Raw genomic sequence first — 12,037 nt, 5'->3', positions numbered from 1 at the left:
TTCCTGAACTTAAAACGCGCCACAGGGCGTGTTTGCACACATTCACCTCAGGTCCCGCCCCCTCCCTTCACCACTGTGCAAACGCACCCCGTGGCGTGTTTTAATTTGGGCCGATTACCACCCCTTGAATCCTGAGGGTCCCTGGGTTGCAACTACCCTACCAGCTACCTCCATTAAGCGCCACAGAGCTGCTTTGCAGAGAGGTATAAAAAGGGGCGTGGCCTCAGAACACCTCTCTACAACGCAGCCCCCTGGCTCAAACTGCAGGTTCCTGGTGGGCTAGTTGGCCCCCAAGGACCCCCAGTATTCAAGGGGACTTCGTTCCCAATCCGCAAACGTGCCAGGGGGCGCGTTTGCAGAGTGCTGAAATGAGGGGGCGTGGCCCCCGGCGCGATGCCGGTGTTTTTTTTGTTTTGTTTTAAAGGGGGGCTGCGTAGCCCCCCGTCTTTTTCTTATTTTTTGGCCCTGGGGACCCCATCCCCCAGGGCCCGCCCCCTAATTGTTTTTTTAAAAAAAAATTAATTTGGGAAGGGGGCCGCGTGGCCCCCCTCCCGAGGCCTTAATCAGCCCCGGTGACCCCATCCCCCGGGGCATGGCCTTTTTAAAAAAAAAAATTGGGGGGAAGCTGCGTTGCCCCTCTCCTCTGGCCACTAAAGGCCCCGGGGACCCCATGCCCCGGGGCCGGCCTTTCTAATTTATTTATATATATATTTTTATTTTTGGGGGCGGAGGGGGGCCAAGTGCGCTATGGCTGGGGCATAGCAAACAGCAGTGTCCCAGGGGTGGGCACCCCGGGACACTGCAGGAGCCGGCCCTGGGGGGTGGCGGTCCCCAGGGCCATCATTGGCTCCAGGGGGGGCCGCGTGGCCCCCCTCCCACCAATTTAGAAAGCCCCGGGGGTGTTGGTTCCCGGGGCTGGGGACTCACTCACTGATCCCCCAATTTACATATTTAGAGCCCCGGGGAGGTGGCGGTCCTCGGGGCGTGCGAGCCCCCCACAAAGGGTATTTCTTTTTTTAAATACACAAGCCCTGGGGGGTGTCAGTCCCTAGGGCTGCAGGGGGGCCGTGAGCCCCCGCAAATATTTTTACAAAGCCCCAGGGGGTGGCGGTCCCTGGGGCTTGGGGGCTGTGAGCCCCCCCACATATTTCCATAAAGCCCCGAGGGTGGAGGTACCCGGGGCTTGGGCCCCCCAACCCAATACTTGCAGAGCCCTCGGGATTTGGCCCCCCCCCAGGGGCAATTTAGCAACAAAGCGCGGGAGCCCGCGCTCTGTTTTTTTTTTTTAATCGGCAGGATCCGCGCACCCAGTGTGGATTTTGCCAATTTAAATCCGTAATTGGATGTTTTATTGTTTGTGAGGCAGGAACAGTATCCACTTGGTTAAAGAACTTGGGAGTTCGAGTGTGGCGAATAATATGGACTACTTGGACTAGCATGCCTTATTGGACACACCCACATGGATGGGACTCCATATTGAATAAAATCAGTTGTTCTTACTCCTGTTGCCTGCCTCCATATTGCCAGTGATCAAGGGCTCACATGAGCTTGAAACGCGCTTGGCGCTTGGACTGCATGCGCTCTGCTAACCTCACTGCCGCCTGCTGAGTGGTGTGCAGCAAACCCGCTGTGTGTGGCTTCTCTCTGGGGGCAACCTACCTTTTCTACACACACACACATATATATATATATATATATATATATATATATATATATATATATATATATATATATATATATATATATATATATTATCTACTGGCAGTCGCCAGTAGATAGTTATAGTTAGGACCTATTTTCCATAGGAAATCCGCAACATTCTATTTGGAACAACGTTGGCGCCGGTTGACGAATCCTCGCGAAATTTTCTAAACTTTTGGCCAGCTCCGCTCCACTCCACTCCTACCATGAAAGTTTTGCGGTGGTCCGTCAAGCGGGGGCCGAGAAAAAAGGGGGGTCCCAAAACGCGTTTTCCCCATGCAATTTCCCATAGGATCTGTTGTCGCAGCTACAGCCCGACCCACTGAACGGAATGACACCAAATTTGGCAAAGAGGTAGTCCTCAGTTCGGACTTGTGCCTTTTGCATATATGGTGTGAATCTGTTCAGTAGTTCCTGAGAAAATTAGGGTAAAAAAGTTAGTGATATCTATGGCCGCAGAGTATCCGCGGACCGTACCCGCACCGTAAGCGCACCCTCCCCGAACCGAGCGCGCACCTTCCCGATCGCGCGCTGAATGCTAATTGGCTGTCGAGTGTCTCTCTACATTCGAAACCAGGAACTGTTGGCGGCCATTTTCTGCCTCGGTAGAAGCGAGGCTGAAGATGCAAGGGGAATAAGTGTGTAAAACATATAAAGGGGGCAGAGTGGAAATACTCTGACCCTCTAGAGGTGCTTGGGGGGTCCCAGAAGGACCCCCTGGGGCCCCCTTTTTTTAAAAAAAAAAAGGGGGGGGGAAATGCGCGCACGGTGCGTGCATCCTATCGCGTTGGATGCACGGATTCTCTCGCGGTGGGTGCGTGGATCCACGGCAACGTTTTTTGAAAAACGACAAGAAATTATTGGTTGTATGACAACTTTCTACACTGAAAGGTAGGGTGTATATTTCTGTTTTTTAAAGGTATGATTGTTATTGGTCAACAAAAACAGATTGTAAGGAACATTATATATGATAAGCTGATATGTTGAAAAGTCAAGCACACTTCCTGTCTTGTGTAGGAACATTGTGTGCTGAACTTGTGACCTGTGAGCTCAGTGCAGTGTTCCATGACCTGTTTCTATGGTAACAGGCAGAAGGCAGATTGGGGGAAGGGTTGAAATGTATTTCAGTTGGAAAGGGTTGAAATGTTTAACCAATAGAAATGTGTGTTTGCTTTTAAGTTTATGTGTAAAGGATTGTGATTTGATGTTTACATGTATATGTGTGGAAAATGAAAGGGAAACTTTTTCATTCTTTGCTTTTGCTGAGAGGTGCACAGTGCAGAGATTCTGTAAAAGAAAATATGGTGAGTGATTGATATACTTCTTAATCTACAAAAGAACTTGAAAGATGAGTTATTTAATTGTGAGGGGATGTATGTAGACTATTTTGATTTTAATCAGACTAATGTATTTTTCCTGCTAAAGTGTAGGGAGTACTTTTTTTCTCTACAATGTGGGTGCATGTAGAAACCATTCTGTGATAAGCATTTGTGTTTTTCATATGTTTGTAAACAGATAACTGTTCAGTTTTTATATTTTGGTAGAATTAGAAACCAGTCATTGTTTATGAATTTGTGAAATGAGTTATGTTATGTTTCTATACTAAAATGTAGTACTACTTCTAGATGAAGAAATGTGTATTGGTATAGTGCAAGGGATAGTGTTGTTTGTCTAGAATCACACAGTGAGTCTGTGTGCATTTGGGAACCACTGTGAGAGAAGCATTTGGTAACATCGTGTATTTGCTGACAGATAACTGTTTTAACTTGTCATGTTGTGACGTTTTAGTAGCATTAGAAGACAGTTATGGCTTTTGATTTGATTCAATGAGTCAGGCTTTGACAGAAAAGTGCAGTCCTGAAATATGTAGATTGTGTGCAGTGCCCTTACCAGATGCACTGTAGTGAATGAGTTTTGGTAAACTCCTAAGGATAGTGGTGCATGTCTAGAATCACAGTGTGAGTTAGTGTGTATTTGGGATCAGTGTGAGAGAATCATTTGGTAACATCATGTATTTGCTGACAGATAACTGTTTTAAAATCTGTCATGTTGTGAAGTTTTAGTAGCATTAGAATCCAGTCTTTGCTTATATGTTGATTAAATGAGTCATGCTTTGACACTGATGTGCTGTACTTAAATATGTAGATTGTGTGCAGTCCCCTTACCCCTTCCACAGTTGTGAATGAGTTTTGGTAAAGTCCTAGGATAGTGTTGATTGTCTAAAATCACACTGTGAGTCTGTGTGCATTTGGGTAAGGATTGTGAGAGAAGCATTTGGTAACATCGTGTATTTGCTGACAGATAGCTGTTTTAAAACCAGTCAGGTTGTCAAGTTTTAGTAGCATTAGGAGACAGTTATGGCTTATGCTTTCATTAAATGAGTCAGGCATTGATAGTAAATTGCAGTCGTGAAATATGTAGATTGTGTGCAGTTCCCTTACCACTTGCACTGTAGTGAATGAGTTTTGGTAAACTCATAGGGATAGTGGTGCTTGTCTAGAATCACACTGTGAGTTAATGTGTATTTGGGATCAGTGTGAGAGAATCATTTGGTAACATCATGTATTTGCTGACAGATAACTGTTTTAAAATCTGTCATGTTGTGAAGTTTTAGTAGCATTAGAATCCAGTCTTTGCTTATATGTTGATTAAATGAGTCATGCTTTGACACTGATGTGCTGTACTTAAATATGTAGATTGTGTGCAGTCCCCTTACCCCTTCCACAGTAGTGAATGAGTTTTGGTAAAGTCCTAGGATAGTGTTGCTTGTCTAAAATCACACTGTGAGTCTGTGTGCATTTGGGTAAGGATTGTGAGAGAAGCATTTGGTAGCATCGTGTATTTGCTGACATATACCTGTTTTAAAACGGGTCATGTTGTGAAGTTTTAGTAGCATTAGAAGCCAGTCTTTGTTTATGCTTTGATTATATGAGTCAGGCTTTGACATAAAAGTGCAGTCCTGAAATATGAAGATTGTGTGCAGTTCGCTTACCACTTCCACAGTAATGAATGATTTTTGGTAAACTCCTAGGTATAGTGGTTGTTGTCTAGAATCACACTGGGAGTCTGTGTGCATTTGAGAACCACTGTGAGAGAAGCATTTGGTAACATCGTGTATTTGCTGACAGATAACTAATTTAAAACCTCTCATGTTGTCAAGTTTTAGTAGCATTAGAAGCTAGTCTTTGCTTATGCATTGATAACATGAGTCAGGGTTTGACGCTAAGGTGCAGTACCATGTACTATTCTGTTCACTGTGGCAGAACTGAAAATTTTAAAGTTTTACCTAAGCACTGTCCTAGAAGTAGTCTGATTATTTAGTCAGTTTCTAAGTACCAAATAGACTGCTTCAAATGTTTATGCAGTATGCATGTAGTGTTCTAACATACTATAAACTTGTCTTTTACACCTTCAATTCCCTAGTCAGTATCCATACACTTCCAGGAAACATCCTGTCACTTCATTTGCAGTCCTCTAGAGACCCATTCAACAGCATGTACTAATCCATTCACTGTGCCAAAACCCAAACACTTATAAATTCACCAAGACACTCTCTTTCCAGTACTCTAATGATTCAGTCACTGCCTAAGTATTCATGCACTGAGCCAGGTCTTAGCACATGGACTTCTTCAAACCCCTATCCACTATGCATGCAGTCCTCTAAGCACCTACATACTTGTCTTTCACACCTTCAATTCCCCAGTCAGTATCCTTTCACCTCCAGCAAACACCCTGTCACTCCATTTGCACTCCTCTAGTGACCCATTCAGCATCATGTACTAATCCATTCACTGCGCCAAACCCTAATAAATTCACCCAGGCACTCTCCTTGCAGTACTCTAATCATTCAGTCAGTCCCAAGTACTGATCCAGTGACCCAGGCCTTAGTATATGGACTGTTTCAAACCCTTATCCACTATGCATGCAGTCCTCTAACCACCTACACACTTGTCTTTCTCACCTTCAATTCCCTAGTCAGTATCCATACACTTCCAGGAAATACCCTGTCACTCCCTTTGCAGTCCTCTAGTGACCCATTTAGCACCATGTACTAATCCATTCACTGTGCTAAAACCCAAACACTTATAAATTCACCAAGATACTATATTTGCAGTACTCTAATCATTCAGTCAGTGCCTAAGTATTCATACACTGAGCCAGGCCTTAGCACATGGACTGCTTCAAACCCCTATGCACTATGCATGCAGTCTTCTAACCACCCAGACACTTGTCTTTCACACTTTCAATTTCCTAGTCAGTATCCATACAGTCCAGCACTTGTGACTGCCTTTGCACTCCTCTAGTGACCCATTCAGTACCAAGAACTAATCCATTCCCTGTGCGAAAAGCCTAGCACTTATAAATTCACCTAGGCACTCTCCTTGCTGTACTCTAATCATTCAGTCAGTACCCAAGTAGTCATGCAGTGAGCCAGGCCTTAGCACATGGACTGCTTTAAATGCCTATGCAGTATGGATGCAGTCCTCTAATCACCTACACAGTTGTGTTTCACACCTTCAATTCCCTAGTTAGTATTCATACTCTTCTAGGAATCACCCTGTCACTCACCCAGTGTGTCTCCTTATAGTACTGTAATAATTTAGTCAGTTAGCATGTAGTCTTTTAGTGAGGTAGGCTTTAGGGCATGAACTGCTTCAAAGTAGTATGCACTATGCATGTAGTGTTTTAACGATCGTCACACTTGTGGTTCAGGGCTATAGTTTCTTAGTCATTTTTTATATAAAATGTGTTTGTACAGTAATGGAATAGTATAAATTTGAAAGTTATTAATATACATTAATTTGTGATTCTTTTTTACAGATACAGAACAGGAGTGTTTCTCATCTGTTTGCACTCTTTTCGTGCAAGATTGTTTGGATGAAGGGTCCTTAGGTGTATCATCATACTTGCTGTGCCGCACGAGTATTTTTTGTTAGGATCCCCTCGTAACAGAACTCTTTGGCAAATCTTGCGAATGAAGAAGGTGGCATTGGTCTTTGTTTGCCCCTTGGAAAAAGTAAAAAATGTCTTCACCACTGAAGAAAATCGTTGTGGGCGTGGTGCCTTCTGCAAAACAAAATCCTCAGATTCAGTAAATATTTTAAAGCGGCAACATGTACAGTTTTTGTAAGTTAAACTTATAAAATTGTGTTAGCTGTATACATTTTATATATCTGTGATTTGTTTCTTGTGGTATTTTGTTGAGAATACCATGTTGCTTTTTTTTAACAATCTTTCTGATTTTCCAGGTCTGTCGTCGACATCCGTGGTTCCCACAGGAGTGTTCCGCCTTGTTGTTTTGTATTATTGTTGTTACATTTTGTTTATTAGTTTATTGTTTATAATTATGTTAATAAAAAAATAAAGTTTGAAAATAGTTTATCGTTTACATATTTATTATTATAAAAAATAAAGTTTAAAAAAAAAATAATAATGTTTTTGGTTGTTCTCTTAACTGCTGTGTGACTCTTTCTTGTTCTTATTACTGTTATTTGATGGAGTCCACCATGGTGTTAAATTTTGGGGCACTTATCACTGGAATACTGGTGATATCTGCAGTTTGCACCAACTTCTGAATAGTGTGTTAGATTTATCTCAACTTTACTTCCGTTAAAGTGCTGATAATGAAATGGAGAGTAGCCGTTCCCGTGCAAAAAGACACGAGGTGCACCTTTGCGATTTATTCTAAATACTAAAATCCTGTATTGTATTGCACTGAGGTATTGGCTGCACATACAGTGTACACACAAAATCTATTAAGAAATCTCATTGTATTTATATTGATTGGGAATAGTGCGTCAGGTGCTGGATGTTGACGAGATACACTGCTCAGTTCGTATATTGTTGTGCACACAAAAAAAATCACATCACAACTTTCACACCAATTGCAATGCGAAACAAATTCCGGCAATAAGACACGTTAGCACCAGGGATTTTACACCTGCTTTCTGCTGGTGTTAAGCAGGACAACTAACTGCACCATGAAAGGGAACTCAGCCAAGAGCCACACCAGAACACCCACAGGTGCCATAGAGTCAATGAGCATGATACAAGGATACCCATGAGGGCCAGAAGACTCATCTCAACAACTCCAGAACCTCCAATGCCCCCCAAACCCACATCTTAGTTAGTGTGTCCCTGTGGTCATTGTCTTAGCATGATAGGCACGAGCCCTGCAACATCACAGCATGCTGTCACCTCAGCGTTGGCAGTGAGGCTGGATGTGTAGCTACGTACGCATCCTCCTGCATGCACAACTGGCGTGTGCTGGTCGGTTGTTCACAGGTCAGTGCAGGGGTGTGCCTATCCGGCAAGGGGAACGGGGTGTCTCGGACATGTCCGTGTACAGGAAGTACGGTAAGTGTGTCTCTGTGTTCTGGTGTGGCCTGTTACAAGAGCCGCAGCAGTCGACGTTGTATAGTGGCATGCAACCCCTCCAAACGGCACTGTGATGTTGTAGTTGGAATGTAGCAGGACATGCGCAAATAGGCATTACAATGGCGTGCCGTATGAGTGCACGAGATACAACAGCTCACCGTACAAAAGTGTGGGGGCTCGTGGGAGGGAGAAGCAGCTGTTTGGCAACATAACACACAGTGAACTCGACCATGTGCCACATGCTGGGCATCTCATCCATGATGACCACGGTCGCAGACATCCCACAACACCAACGACTGGCCTTTGTATACATCCTGTATGAATGCAGCATTGTTTTCACTTCTATGCTCATTCAGTGGTGTGATGTTGGCAGGTTGTGTGACTTGTGCTCCTTGTTGGTGTGTTTCATTTTGGCCATTGTTAGTCTATATGTGTGTTGTACTTAATTGTGCATGTGTGCCATTCTGCCCATCTCCCCCCTCCCCCCACTCCCTGCTTCTTCCTCTTCCTAGTGCTGTTGTGTCTATAATTTTGTTGCTGCACACATAAAGACATGTAAAGAATAAATTAGAATAGTTCCTTGATTCTTTTAGGTTTCAAAACTTCTCTATTGGTTTCTTTTTATTTTTCCATATGAACCGTTTTTTTTAATATTCAACAACACATAGAAGTCAGAAGTGGAACGTATTCTATCAACACACTTTCTAGAACATTCTACAATACGTGCAGGTTAAAAGTTCATCAATTTTTTAAAACTTTACGATATTTTTTTGTAACATTTTCTTGAACATTTAACGACACGTGCAGGTTAAAAGTTGACGATTGTTTTAAGTTCGAACAGTGCCTTCCAAATGCAAGTAGCAGGTGTGGTTGAGCTGAGCAAATTTTATCCTATGATATGTACTCCACGTTGAAACTTCTTTTTCTTAACCAATCACAAAGATGCTTTTCCACAAAACTAATGTGCACCCTACTTTTAAAAAATAATGCTTTTCATGATATCTTCAGAGATAAGTTATTGATAGGAATTAGCATTTAAAAAACCTTTGAAATTCACTGAAAAAACCATAGGTTTCATGCACGTTATAGTTAGGAATTGGCATTTAAAAAACCTTTGAAATTCACTGAAAAAACCAAAGGTTTCAGGGGCGTTATAGTTAGGAATTGGAATTTAAAAAACCATAGAAATTCACTGAAAAAAACATAGGTTTCAGGGGTGTTATAGTTAGCTGGACATTTCCCTCGTACAAAACCCTAGAAATTCCCCAGTTATAGTTAGTTCAGCTAACTATAACTCGCGCCCCCGCAATGCACTGCTGATGACGTCACATATTACATCACTCATGACATGGTCAGTGACATCACTGATGACATCTCAAATGACATCACTGATGACGTCATCCATGTGATAAATTAGTGCATCTTCTCATAACCTAATATAACCTTTGATACACCGACTCAAAATTTCAGACGCCCATTTTGACAACCATAGATACTCCAATACCAATAACTACTCACCCACCAGTAGCGGTCCGTGGAGGGAGTGACAGTGGGGCAGTGATGCGGGGCGGGGGAGGGGCAGGGTGGTGAAATGTAAACACCGGAATTTGGATGAACGGAGGTAAGTACACATTTAAATAAGTAAAACTAATTTCGTTGCGCGCGCTGCATCGCATTTGCATTATGGGACTTGTGGTTCCCGATGTCAATTACAATACTTTGGACCCTCTAGTGGGTGATGCCTGGTCTTTTGTTGTCCGTGTATTTATTTAATTTTTGCCCAATTTGTTCCATAGCAGACCCGCTTTCAAGGCTGCGTGGACCCCTACCTTGGCCAATTTGAGGCGACAGCCATTGCCCCTTAGCATCCTTCGACTTCCACAAAGTTGGTCGAAAAGAGGGGCATTGTGGCGCTCTTATCGGGTGGTGTGTCCTCGGCGGCAGGATATATGTATATATGTGTGTGTGTGTGTGTGTGTGTGTTGAAATTCAGTGAAAAAACCAAAGGCTGCAGAGATGTTATAGTTAGGCTGACATTTAATATTTCACTTGTACAAAACTAGAGAAATTCCGCTGAGCTAACTATAGCTCGCTCCCCCGAAATGCACTGCTTATAACCTCACATATTACATTACTCATGACATGTCAGTGACATCACTGATGAAATCACTGATTACATCATCCACAGAATCCCTCACACACCCCAATATAACCTTTCAGATACCCACTCCAACTTCTACACTAGCATTCTCAAAACCATTGACACACCCATACCAGTACTTACACACCCACTGACTGATTCATAAGTCTAAACACAACCACTCAGTTTCCCTATACTGCATTTCACATATGCAGTTACTCACCCATATACCACTGACACATCCATTCACTCACCCATACAGCCCTTTACACACACACACACACACACACACACACACACACGCACACACACACACACACACACACACACACACTCACTCACTCACTCACTCACTAACCCATAGAGCCAATAACTCACCCATGCACACATTCATACAGGCAGTTACACGCCCCCTCACCCACCCACACAGACATTGAGACACCTATAAACATACTCTAATAGCCAATCACTCACCCATACAGAAACTCACATACCCACTCACATATCTATGCAATGACTTAAATACCAACTGACAGACAGATGTAGACATTCACACAAGTAACTCACCCATACATTCAATGAGACACTTAATTATTCACTTATACAGTTACTCACACATTCACTGAATCATCCAATCAGGCATTCATACACACACTGATTCACTAATACACCTTGGTATGTATATTTAACACTCATAAACATTTTAAAAAACACTCTCAGTCAGTGGATGTCATGAGTGATGTCATCAGTGATGCCATTTGAGATGTCATCAGTGATGTTACTGACTATGTCATGAGTGATGTAATATGTGAGGTCATAAGCAGTGCATTGCGAGGCGCGAGTTATAGTTAGCTCAGCTTTCTATAACTGCTAAATTTCTCTGGTTTTGTACAAGCCTAATGTCAGCCTAACAATAATGTCCCTGTAACCTTAGTTTTTTCCCTGGATTTATAAGGTTTTTTAAAATTCTATTTCCTAACTCTAACGCCCCTGTAAGCTTTGTTTTTTTCAGTGAATTAATAAGGTTTTTCAAACTCTATTTCCCAACTGTAACGTCTATTTAACCTATGATCTAAAATGGCTCTATGAGAGGTAGTTTTATAAGCTCCTATTTTCTTCAGTGGATTAATAAGCGTTGTTTTTTATATTTACGATGACGTTGCGATACCTGTGGTGACGTCTCGAAAGGAGCATGTTTTTGAGGAAGTCTTAAACATGTACACAGACATACTTTACTTAATAGCAGATACTAGTTGTTTATTAATAGAGAGTTTATATTTGAGTTTTTGTGATGGTTTTGTAAAAAAAACCTCTTCAATGTGATGTTTTTTATACTTGCGGGAACTCTATGGACCACAGCATTGTCGGTAGTCGTGAAGCGCACGTGTGTTTTTTTAAAACTTGGGGAGACATACTTAGAAATATTTAACTTTATACTTGACTCAAATTGTTTATTGATATGCTCTTGAAACCTAACTTTTGGAAGTAATTTTTCAATTAAAAGCCTTTTATTTGGGGTTTTGTGTGATCGCAACGATGCTGGAAGTTGCAATGACATCAGTAACCATGACAAACCCATGTTATTGGTGAATTGTATAACATATTTGAACATATTACATTGTATTATACTCTTTTGGGTTTAATATCAGTTGATTAACATTTTCGTTTGGCTACTTACTTTCAAACAAAATATTATTCTGTTGATTTTGACGGTCTTCGCGATGATGCCGATCGCTGTGAAGACCATGTAACCGGGAAACAAAGAAATAGGATTGGATGATACACTTTACAACTATAATATTGGAAAGAACGCAACCA

This window comes from Triturus cristatus, chromosome 2_1 (assembly GCF_964204655.1).
Source record: "Triturus cristatus chromosome 2_1, aTriCri1.1, whole genome shotgun sequence".
Classification (NCBI taxonomy): domain Eukaryota; kingdom Metazoa; phylum Chordata; class Amphibia; order Caudata; family Salamandridae; genus Triturus; species Triturus cristatus.
Note: the sequence above shows the minus strand (reverse complement) of the source record.